This window comes from Epinephelus moara, chromosome 13 (genome assembly GCF_006386435.1).
Source record: "Epinephelus moara isolate mb chromosome 13, YSFRI_EMoa_1.0, whole genome shotgun sequence".
In the NCBI taxonomy this organism is placed as follows: Eukaryota; Metazoa; Chordata; class Actinopteri; order Perciformes; family Serranidae; genus Epinephelus; species Epinephelus moara.
In genome coordinates this window covers 18,859,118-18,871,983 of record NC_065518.1, presented here as the reverse complement: position 1 = coordinate 18,871,983, position 12,866 = coordinate 18,859,118, and the positions used below count along the sequence as shown (strand labels likewise).

The following is a 12,866-nucleotide window of genomic DNA, read 5'->3' as shown; positions in this document are numbered from 1 at the left end:
ATGACAGTGTGGGTAGTATGTGCAAATAAACTGCGGTAAACTTCCCTCCATCTCACCCATGCCCAGATATTCCTGCTAATCTCCCAGATTTACACTGGCTCTGGGGCTGTTGCTTGAACTATTCATTGTACTTCCACATTTTAATATAACCGCCTCCACGGACTTCTCTCTTGCTTTCAGACCAAACTCAGATTAAACAGTAAAACTAAGCAGTGTTGTTCAAATCTGAGCCAAGATTCTGTCAGTGTTGCCCATTTCTTGCCTACAATCCCTTTAGAAACATATTCTAGTACACTGTTTTTGACAACTTTAGTTACCCGATGGCTGCCATGTTGTTTCCTGTGTCAAAATGGACAAGCTCGCATTACGTCATCCACCAGCGGGAGCGGGAGAAGTGCAATGTATTCTGGTAAGTGTGGGTTTTCTACCTCTTCAACAAAAGTAAATGCCACAACCCTTTTTCTCTGTTTTCTCTGGTCATGTAGCACCAATTTCAAAAGTATTTTTGTCTTTCGACTGCACAGACAGCCCAGTTTTATGAAAAGACCATCTTACAAGCAGTGAAATACTTGTTTAAGGATGTGCACTAACGGCTTGGTTTTGCAAATGTAAGTCAGGTTAACCTCTGCACCTCTGTGGAGAGCGCAGCACTTAGCTGCCTCCCTGAGCTTTACTGTGGGACCTTCTGGGTCTGACTGAGCATGCCCTTTACATCCAACTAAAGATTTTTCATTGTTTACTTTTTCTTGCATTGGTATTGGTAAGAGTACGGAGGAAAGCACAACCACATATCAGATTACTGTCATGTCACATTTAAAGATATGTAGGGGCAGAGTTTTTGGTGTAGGTGACGGAGATAAAGAGGATGAAAGAGAACCTCAGTGCGTATAAATGTGGATAGAAACACGCTGCAGGTAAAAGGCAGCAGTTTATATCAAAATTACAACTTTCTACCTGCTTGTGTAACTGACTTCTGCACTGCAGTGTCTCCACTTCCTGTGGAGCCAAGCAAGTGGAAAGAGAATTTCACCTTTATGGATCGATAATATTATGAAATCAACTGTATCCTCAGTTATGTGATGGTACCTTGAACCAGCAGACTCTCAGACTTTGTGCCTCACACTGCACCACTTTTTATTCCATAATGGCTTTATCAGATATTCAGCGTGCCATCTACGCCTAATTGTACCAACTCAGATGAGCATTAATAATCAGTGAATAATAATTCCTTTTTTTATCCATCTTGTGCTTTGTTGGAAAAGACAAACCTCTCTTGTACTGGTGGTTTGTCATGATTAGTTCAGGCCTGCTGATCTTGGCTGTCATTCCCTGAGCTCAATAGGATTTGGGGTAATCCCACAGAGCAGAGCGGAGCAGATGGACACACAAGTAAGATCACAGTGGTATAGGGGCTATAATTGGCCTGGCCCTCTGCCTGCAAACCCCTTTTACTGGTAGTAATTTCAATCCTTTGATTGTGTAATCAGATTTGAAATTAGAGGTAGTCTGTAACTGTTATGGTTGGCCAAGTCGATTTATAACCAACAGGGACGTTTTATTTAGAAATCGACATTCAGTAGATTTGGCTGTTACGGTTATTGCTTCGCTGGGCGTCACATACAGTAACTGTGCTGTAATCCCACAGAGCAGATGGACAGACAGGTATGTTCAGTCATACAGGAGCATGAAGCGGTCTGGCCTCATCCATCATATCAGAATTTTGCCATCATAAAGTAATTAATAAATGCACCAGGGGCGGAACAGAGGGGTGGCTTCTGGGGCTCCATCCCCCAATGTTTTTTTTTCAATCCATTAAAATCTAAATGCCTGCACTGGTATTGTGGCTTATTCTTATGTCATTTCTTGGAGTATTTTCAAATGCTTCATACCCCTAAATTCTGAACAACCTAAGCTAAATGGTTATGTAAGTCAATGAACATAATGGTTGATAAAAGTACTGCAATTATGTCATTCCAAAAAAATATCTAAAAACATGATTTTTTTTCATCATTTTTAACAAAATCAAATCTGAAAACATATGCGTTTTTGTGTGATTTACACCACGTTATGACGTCATTAAAGGTGTACAACTTGATGACATGGAAGACAGAAGCCTCTCTGGTGCAGAAAGAATTAATAAATGCCTGAATCAAGCTATTATGTTTTGTATTTTAGATCAATATACACAGGATTATGCAAACATCAATCCTCATTACAGGAAAATTTCGAAGGAAATTATGGTGAAATATTACATTTACACCTCATGTAAGGTAAGGCAAGTGAGAGGCTGCAGTGAGAGTCTCTCGGTGGGAGTGAGGACTGCTATATGCAGTTCACATAATACGGTCGAAATAAATATATATTTTTAAACACTTGAAGATCCAGTCATTACTAAAAGTGTATGTCATATAAAAACTGAATTGTTGGTCAAAGTTGTCACAGTGAAATTTAAGGTGTGCTGATGGAGTCATGTCATCAACTCATACACTGAGTAACATTACAAGTTAACGTTCCACCTTAAATGTTGCTAGCATTCGGCCTGGTGAATTTGATAATTTTTTATTCAGACTCCAGCCGCTGCGAGAGGCAACAAAACATCCTTTATTTTATAGTTACAGTCTAATAATAAAACTCTCCACGGTATGAACAGTGGTTACATGAGCCTCAAAACCAGCCACAACTCAGCCCTGAGCAGAGTGACCGTCCTCTATTGACCAATCAACAGACTGCAGTGTTCACAGCTCCACCTTTTAGTACCAGATCTGTGTGTTAGGTACCCCAACAGAGGGGGGACCAAAAATGGGGACGGTACGGAACGCTTCCATTGGTACCATCCACAACTTTTTACAGTGGAAACAGGAAAAAAAGCTGAACTGAACGGTACTGTACTGCTCGGTGGAAACGGGGCTTATGACCCTGTTTATAACTGGTATTAACATGCATTTCAGTGACCTGAACACAAGTGTACAGCTGAGACACATAGCAATTCACACCATAGTCTGTGTCTATCATATGTCTTCAGCCAACCACTTTGCCACTTACACTAAAAGGTCAAAGGACCCAGCACAGCTATTACATCCACGCTCTTGCTTGCTGCAACTAACATGCTCGCTACTTACGTTAGAGGTTGTGTCAGTACAGCTAGAGTAATGCTGTCAACAGACTTTAACATGTCTCCTTCCATTGGGCAGAACGATGGACGGTCATGCAACACTTTGTCCAGCTTCTCATAAAATGTTATAGAGCAATAGCGTGCTGATGTAGGGGACGCATTTGAGTCTACACCACAAAAGATGTTGTCTTGTTTCGACTTGCCTTCTTTTACTTCCTCTTGGCCAGGTCATCATTGTAAATGAGAATTAGTTCCCATTTGAGTTCTGTTTTTAAGTAAAGGTGACATTTAAAGATAATAATAATAATAAAGATTTGCAGTCAAATGCACTTCAGATCACCTCACCAAGAGGTTAAAGTGATGGTATCCCAATGCATCTTGCTGGTCTTTTACACTTGTATTTACCACGGTCAACATGTGAACTCATCACCAGAGATTCATGTTAATACCAGGTGAAAACAGGCTCCGTGCTGTTCCCTAAAGAAATCTAATATAATTACATAAATGTTCTTCTGTTGGCCCAAACAGTTCAGAGTATTGAAGACCACATTTACTTGTCATAATTGCGGATCTTTGATATGCAGTTAGAGCAAATTATTATAGGATGGATTTAAATGTCGCAGATTTGTCAGCTAAACCTTCATTCAGTGAAGTCCACTCCAGCATAGTGTAACAGAAAGATTATTAATGCTGTTTACACCACCCCACTTATTTAATGTAACATAAAATCAGTACCATCAGACAGTTTTGCCTCTTTATGTGAGAGGAGTGAGAATTAGTCCTCAACATTTGTTGGGTTGTGGTTTCAGAATGATGAAGACAGTTGGAGAATAATTAGATACAAAAAAGGATGTAGACTCTACAGGATTCTAGTTTCCCCTTGGCAACTATCATTTGTTTTTTCCAAATGTACAGATTTTTAGGCACTCTGTTATCTTAAATGGTTTGAAATATGGTGAACAAAGCTGTCATAACAAAATATCCCTGGACCCCCCCCCTTTAGGCAGAGCCCCAAGTGTTTACAGCGTCTGGCTCCGCCCCTGAAATGTACTGTAATATCACTGAGCAGATGGCCATAGTACAGCTATTACTCTTCCTATCACATATTTTATTAGCAAAAGATAAAGCCCCGAATGACAACTAAATGTGGTCGAGCTGCATTATTATTGCCACAGTGGTCTGCTGCAAAGCACTCTGGGATTGTGCATCACTTTTTAATGCTTGGAATCTCTCATGGTAATAATGAGAGGAGCATTTTTTGCCTATTTGCAAATGACACATCTTAGTTAAAGAAGAAGGATGGCAACAACATTCTGTTTTTACTATAGCATGCTAGAGCACCACTTAACGCCAATTTAAAAGAGCTCCTGGGATCCCGAAATGTCACCTCCAGCAGTTTGGTGCCAGGCCTCTTCACAACTGGAGATAAACCACAACTAACTTTTTGATTGTATTTGCAATATAGCCAAATATATGAGGAAGTAAAAGTGCTTGACTCAACTCGAGGCAAATTGAGTAAAGGTTTACTCAGTTTCAGATCTTTTTCTTTCAATTTAGTGCACTTCTCTGCCCAGACGGCCCAACACAGTCGACACAAAGTAAATGAAGTCGATGTTTATTATTCCCATCTCCTTGTAGCCTATTTCTGCTGCTATGTTGATATATTTTCTTTTTATTTTAAGTGCCAATATGTAGTTTGGGGAAGTACGACGTCTCGCAAAATAAATAATCCACGATGCAATTGCCTAGAAAGTAATCTCCTTTCAAAACAAACAGTGAACAGATCAGCCGGCTGAAAGAAATCTTTTTAACATAGAGGCGGTGAGAGCTCCAGAGCAGGATTACACAAAAGTTTTCTACAGAGGCTTTAGAGATTCATTAATCCACTCTGATGATGTATAATCAACTTTTTTTTTTACAGAGTCTTTGCAGGAGTTCAGTTTTGCTCCTCAAGTCTACATATTCAAAGTAATTATTTTTAAAAAGGCACTGGCTGTGACGCTTCTTTAACCAGCGTGTCATCTGCATCTCCCCCTGTGCCGATAGACTGATTACAGCTTTACAATTATGTGTCCAAACAACATATTATGTATAGGCCACAAGTTAGGGAGTTACGAGAGACTTTTGTCCAGAATGATTAGTGAAAACGTTTAGCAATAGATGTAGCATCAATGTAAAGTTGTTCCCTCCTGGGTGTGGAGTTCTTTCTGTGCACAAAGACATGCAAGTTGGGTGACTGTAACTGTAGAGTGGTGGGAAGTAAGTATGTTTCCTCTAAGCACTTTGGACCTGCATTTGTATAGCATCCACTCAAAACACTGTTTACACTACAAGTCACATTCACCCATTCACACACACATTCATACACTGGTGGCCGAGGCTACCATACAAGGTGCCACCTGCTACTCAGTTTTGACACACTCACACACCGATGGAACAGCCATCGGGAGCAATTTGGGGTTCAGTATCTTGCTCAAGGATACTTCGACATGCAGAGGAGGAGCCTGGGATTGAACCGCTGATCTTTCGATCGGTAGACAACCCACTCTACCTCTGAGCCACAGCCGCCCAAAGCCTCTTTAAGAACCACACCCATTTCACACATCCATGCGAAGTCTAACAGATTGACCGCAGTAGTGTCACTTGTGTCTGTGTCATTTGGGGACTACAAGTTTGAAAAATGTGTGGAGTATATGTGGAGTGAGTTTACGAGAACTCTTCGGCCCACTCCTCATCTCTGCTTGAGGTTAGCAGCTCGATGCTACAAAAATGCTACCAGAGCATATGAGAGAAGTATAGCGACAAGAATGTCATGTCTTCGCCCATGGAGTTGTACATCCCCTGTGCTCACATGCTCAAAGGCTCTCCAGGTCACTCCAGGCTGCTCCGATCGATATCGCCACATGCTGCTCAACCCAGATTTCACCCCATTGTACTCGTCTTACTCACTGCTAACTCAGTTTCCTTTTCAGAGTACTTTGTGAAGTCCTTTGTCAAGCTTGCAGCAGCTGATTTTTGACAGAGAATAGTGTGTGTGTGTGTGTGTGTGTGTGTGTGCAATACACAGCAAAATTGGAGCAGGACAGAGCCAGAAATAAGGTATCACTCTGACTTTTAAAAAAAACAACAAAAATCTGTTCTGCGCTCCATCCGAGATTCTTCCGCTCGCTCACTCGCATTCTCTGGAAGCTACCAGCACAATAAACTCTGACCAACTGTCAGTGTTAAACTTGCATTGTGGGTAATGTAGGCGCCAGGTTTTGACAAGAGAAGAAAAATATATGGAATAAAAAGGACTGTATCTGGTTGTGCTGTAACAGTTTTACAGGAATGTAATGTTAAATTGGTAGAGAACTCTTACAAGTACAATTTTAAGGACCTTTTTTTTGCCATTGTATTTACATTTTCTGCTACTTAATACATATACTTAACTACATTTCAGTGGTAAATACTAAACTTTTTACTTCACTAAATTTATTCCGCAGCTTAAGTTACTTACAGAGCAAGATTTTACGTAAAAAAAAAATATATATATAATAATAATGCACAGTCTAAATCCCAGTATTGCCAATTGTACCCTGGACAGGTCACCAGACTATAGCCCTATTTGGACGGGATTAGTTTAACGTGGAGATGTGGGGTAAAGTAATTATGTGTCTGAAGCCATTATGGATAATATCAGTAAAAATTACGACGACTTTTACCTTCTGTAAAACGGTCCGGAGAAATTACCTCGGGTAATATTAATCCCGTGCGAACGCGATCCTTTGTAAAAATGTATGTAAATATTTTGTCACGTCCTGTTTACAACCATTTTTCCGCGCTTACAACTAGTTTTGCGCATTTTTTCGATGATGGAGGCGCTTGAAGAAGCATTCGATGTTGTCGGCAGTCATGATAGTGGACATTCTTCTAATGATCGGATAGCCCTACGTGGGAGACCAATCAAAAAGGGTCGAGAAGAAAGCACTTTCCAGAGCCACGAGACTTCTGGTTGTGTTAGGTCGGCCTAATATAAATCCATATTGCTAATCATTGTGTACACACAATCCTGATCATGGGCAATATTTCATATTGGGCTAATCATTTATTATTATTACTATCATCCTATCCGTAGCACGTACATGCCGACAGAGAGGTGATGCCAGGGCGCAAACCGAGTTACCACTGCCATCTCTGGTAGAATTACAGACATTTCCTGTCCTGTGCGAATTGGACATTTGTATTACAGGCATCCTGTGGTAAACTGACATTAGTCCACATCCCTATGTAAAACTAATCCTGTCTGAATATTACTTATCACAGGGCTGACACATAAAGACAGACAGCCATTCAAGATCACATTCACACCTATGGGCAATTTAGAGTCAATTACAGTCAATTAACCTAACCTGCATGTCTTTGCACTGTGGGAGGAAGCCGGAGTACTCAGAGAAAACCCACACTGACCCTGGGCTCTGCCCTTCCATGCAGGGATATACATTAAAAGGTGTTTCATGTCACTTAAGCTACTGTTTTCCTTCGTTTCCCACCCTGGGTTGAGTGTAACATATCTAATTATTAATTAATTAATTTCCTTTTTTTGGTATTGTATATTCTGGGTTATATTATATAGTCTGGGGCTTAAGCCTGTTCCTCTTTTGGTTATTATCTGTGAGAACATTTGTGTGAAACAATCTTTGTTGCCCCAGATGTATGCACCCGAAATAAAACCTATTCATTCATCCATTAATTCAAGAAAGGAGAACATGAGTGCAGATATGAGAGGATCTTTTGTCTTTGATGGTAGCCGACTAACTTTTTGTTTCTCAGTGTGAGTGGACAGTGACGAGTTAACATTTGATGAGACAGTGCTCGTGTACTTCCCTCTCCGCCATGGGGCGCAAAGACCAGAGCAGAGCGGGAGCAGAGCAGAGCAACCACCCGGTAATCCGTGCGCCTCTTGCCGTGGACATAATTAGATTACGGTGGTGCACCGATCACTGCTGCTGCTGCTCCTGCGGTAAATGCAAGAATACCTTCCGACAAAAAAAACCCTCCCTTTCCGACTCCGCATCGCCTCCCTCTCTTTCTCTTTCTCTCTCCTGCTAATGTGGTTAGGTCTCTCCTCTCTCCTCCCTCTCCCTCCCTCCTTCCTCCCTCCTCTCTGTCTCTGGATGAGGACGCAAAGGGGGGAACACTAGAGGAGATATACTGTTACCCTGCCTCTCTCCTCCACAGCTCGCACTCACCTCCTAAGTCCCGCACTGGAGACTCAAACTAACAGGAGACAAGAGGAGGAGGACACTATCTGTCACCTTTTTTCTTTTTTTTTGTCTGTGTGACTTGAACACAAACTCATTTTTCTCCTCGGCTTCAAGGCGCGGACAGACAGCGGCATTTTCCCATCCCCTTAGAAATAAAAGAAAGAAGTGGAGTCGGGTGGATGAGTTGTGTGGATGTTATTTCCTGGATTTTCTCCTCGGGCTGTGTCTCACCGCGGCCCCGGACACGGCAACAGTGTGTGGAAAAGTAGATTTGTATGTTAAACGTATGGCTTCAACGAGGATAACGCGGTAAGTCCTCTAATGTGGAGCTGTGTTCTTTAATGAAACATAGTCTGCTGTGACTTATAGTGTGCCTGTGGTGAGTTCACTGACCTAAAGGCATTTCTTTTATTCCCTCCTGCTTGATTCATCCCTCCAATACATCATATTCCTTTATTCTTTATTTGTATCTTGAACTGAAGTTTGCGTGTGCTCCTGTCACTAGAGTATAAACATATAAGGATAGACTGAAAAACTCTCCCACATCACAGTACAGTAGTTTGAACAGTTGGAGCCGAGCTGATGCTTTAATGCCACTATTCTCTGTCTGTGGTGCTGAAACAGGCTGAGCTGGATTATTGGTGCTGGTTTACTACATTGAAGACAACTCAGCACATTTACATGCAACACGCTGCTTAAATTTACCCCACATCCTCCTCCTGCTATTGGACAGTGATCATAATGATAGCGGCTGCACCACCAGTTAGTGCTGGGTGTCTGATGTGATGGTAATGTGGATTAACTTGCATTTCCTGGTGTTTAAAATCCATTCTATATGTAAAAGATTTGCACACACACACCTCTTATTGATCTCCTGCACTGTGTGTTTTCAACAAGTAGACACTGTAAGCGCCTACGAGCTGCTACAGTAACAGTGTATCTGTGGTTTCTGTCTCAGTGGTCCCGTCAGAAGCAAGTTACCTCACAGCAGCCTGTGTGTCTCGGATTATAAAGACAGGGAGAGAGAAAGAGAGTCATCCGATTACCTCAAATTAGGGGCAAGCTGTCGCCTCCTCAAGAGGGAGCAGATAGTGAGGGGAGAAAGTCAAAGGTGAGGAGGTGGGGGTGATGTGAAGGAGGTGTAACAGGTGAAGGTTTTTTTTTTTTTGTTTGGTTGTTTTTGTTGATGACTCCCATCATGGGCTTGATCCCGCTCTGGGTGTCAACATATGAGCCCCTTTATAATTTGCTCAGTCATGCTTGAAAGTGGCGTGTACACACACTGACTTAATATCGCTGCTGTGTGTGTGTGTGTGTTGTGATGAAGCACACTGAGGGTGTTCAATACCCATTGGTACCTGTGTGTGTGGGTGGGATTGTGTGTGTGGTCTCATGTAGGTACGTGCATGCTTGTGTGTGTGTATGTGTGTGTGTGTGTGTATGTGTGAAGAAGGGTCAGACAGACAGAATGTGTTTCGTGAACCTGGGACCCGTCCGCTCGTCACCGTGTCAAATCCTGTTAGTCATGCTGGATGACAGAAGCACCAGGACAGTGGATTTAAATAACTGCTGCTAAGTCCTTGCCTTCTGAATGAGAGATTGCCTGTGATGGTTTACTTTGGTGAATGTGTATTATTCATCTGGTGCTTTAGTAAGTTGGTTGTTTAACCCTTGGAAACCTGGAATGACATCACTTTTCTTGTGTTGCTTTCAGATGCCTTTGTCAAGTATTTAGACCTTTGAGCCCTGAGCAGTTTGGTGCGATTTCTTTCAAAAATGTTGGTACAAAAGGAATGAGAAACTTGGTAAGAAATGTCCCACAAATTGCAAAAAAAAGTCAATTTTTAAAAAAAAACTAGAAAAAAAAGGCAACACTTTACTTGAAGGTATCTACATAAGGGTGACATGACACTGTCACGAACTTGCCATAAACATTATGCACATGTCATAAACGTTCATGACTGCTGTCATTAAGTGTCATTCAGTTTTTGTAATGACAAGTTGACATTGTTTGTGTTGTCTTAATTATGACAACTTGACATTAATTAAAGTGACATTACCAGAAGTTGTCTTTGTCATGACAAGCTGACATTAAATTTGTTTGGGATGTCCTGGGATGTCGTTATAATGACAACTTGACATTAACATAAAGGTATCTTCAGGTAATGTCATTAGAGATGTACCGATACCACTTTTTCCTTCCCGATACCAATTCCGATCTCTTAAGCTCAGGTATCTGCCCATACCGAGTACCGATCTGATACCAGCGCGTAAAATAAAAATGTATGGGATATGAATTGTTGTATGTCTCAACTCCTAAAACTCTATGTAAAATATTAAGAAATAAATACATAGTAGTAGAATGATGCCATAAATCTTTTTTTTTTATTATTATTATCCAGTGTTGACACAGATCAAGACACAGGTTAAAGTGCAGCCACACAATTTGGTAAAAAAAAGACATTTTAAAAGCTACAGTAGAATGCTTTTTAAACTCCGCTCCGTTTCCGTTTCGTTTGCCTGTAGCATGCGTGTGCGTAATGACATGAGGCATTACGTGGTATCGGATTGGTCATAGGCTGTACTTGCCGATACCCGATACTGCATTTTAGGCAGTATCGGAGGCATTTCCGATACTGGTATCGGTATCGGTACAACTCTAAATGTCATCCTGGTTAATGTCAAGTTGTCATAATAAGGACATCCCAAACAAATTGAGTGTCAACTTGTCATGACAAAGACAACTTCTTGTAATGTCGCTTTGATTGATGTCAAGTTGTCATAATTAAGACAACCCAAACAATGTCATGTGTCATTACAAAAACCGAATGACACGTAATGACAGCAGTCATAAACGTTTATGACATGTACATAATGTTCATGACAGGTTCGTGACCGTGTCATGTCATAGTTATGACAGTGCCATGTCACTCTTATGTTGATACCGTCAAGTGAAGTGTTACCAAAAAAAAAAAGTATTTGTTTGGCTTGCTTTTAACTTTCTTTAGTTTCTTTTTTGTTCTTCTTTTACTAATTTCTTGCAATTTTTTGGGGTCATTTCTTCTTTCGCTGCGCCTTGCCTTCTTTTTCTTTCAAAGAAAATCAAAATTTGCACAGGCTCCAAAGGGTTAACAGTGCAGAAGAAATGTGCATTTAAAAAGCCCCCTTCCCTAAAGTTGCTTTTTCACTTATTCTAGAAAAAATAGCTACTTCCTGTTTCACCAAATTCACATTTGGGGATTATTTGTTACTTTTTCGTTTGAGCGCTGACACAGTATTTACAATCCTTACTAATAGTTACTGATCATATATGACCCATACACTGACTGTACAAATTGCCAACGCCAATTAAATGGCAAAACATTTCATTTTTACTCATATCTAAGGCATCATGTTCTAACAATCAGTCTTGCGCTGACTAATAAATGTCCTTGATTCAGCTAATTTCTTTCAACTTCAGATGAAAGTGTGATTGACTCAGTGCTTTTGATATTTTAGTGCTGCTTGCTTTGAAAAAGAACAAATCATCATCTCTTCTGAAAATCCTCGGGATGCCACGTGTAAAGTGTGTAGTTCCTAAGTAACCTGGATAACAAGCAATGAGCGTTTTGTGATTTACCGCACAAATAAACAATTTACAAATAAATAAAGGCTGATATTTCAGACCAGTGGCGTGAAAAGTTGGGGACACAGGATGGGATCCTGTCTTGTAAAGCAAAGGTGTGAAATAGTTCGGCTTTGGAACCGGCTTGTTCAGTTGACGATTAAAAGGCTAACCAAAAAAGATTTTCAAATGGGATCGAGCACACAATTACCCCTGGTCTGTGCAGTACTTTCTCTTTCTGAGTCATATGACATTTTCAGTAATAATTAGCATTTCTTTGCAAAAGTTTAGACGAAGAACCTCGATTTATTTTGGATGTCTGAGTGTGATAGGTTGAGTTGGTTCTTCAAAGAGGACATTTATGTCTTTGCCAGATTCATTGAAAAAGCTTGGATATTAAGACAGGAAACACTGTATCCTATATAATGCTACAATCTTCTATTATTGATTTGTATATTTTGGAAAAGCGTCTTTATTTATCTTTTTGTATATTCTAAAATTCTCTTGGCGTGAGTCTGTGGATATATATTCATGAAAAGACTTTGTGGCCGTCTTTGAATGTTGGTACTGAGTCATCAGTACCATTTAGTGTCCTCTAAGCCCATGTGGCCGGGCACAATTATGTGCACGACACTTAAATAAACGAACCAGTCAATAAATCAATCAATACAGCCAGTGGGCCAGAACCAACCTACTGGATGACCTGCACACCTAATATTGATGCACTTGTAGAGCCTAAGAGGTCCAAGATTTCAGGAGTTAGTGAGCAGCTTATTTCATGTTAAATGCTGCTTTAGAGGTTTCGCCACCCTGACCAGGGTACAGTTCTCTGAAAAAAACAATGCATGCTTATTGTGGATCATTATTAAAGACACTGAAAATTGTTATTGTCACTCAGCAGCTT

General features: G+C 40.7%; 1 protein-coding gene across 1 annotated transcript in view; it reads left to right on the top strand.

Moving 5' to 3' along the window:
- The first annotated feature begins 8,346 nt into the window (after window positions 1-8,346).
- The window catches only part of LOC126400092 (protocadherin-15-like), a 356,244-nt gene continuing 351,724 nt past the window's right edge, over window positions 8,347-12,866 (top strand). Inside the window, exon 1 of the mRNA XM_050060553.1 lies at window positions 8,347-8,667. The gene's annotated coding sequence lies outside the window, so the exon portion shown is untranslated. The remainder of the gene's footprint in view (window positions 8,668-12,866) is intronic.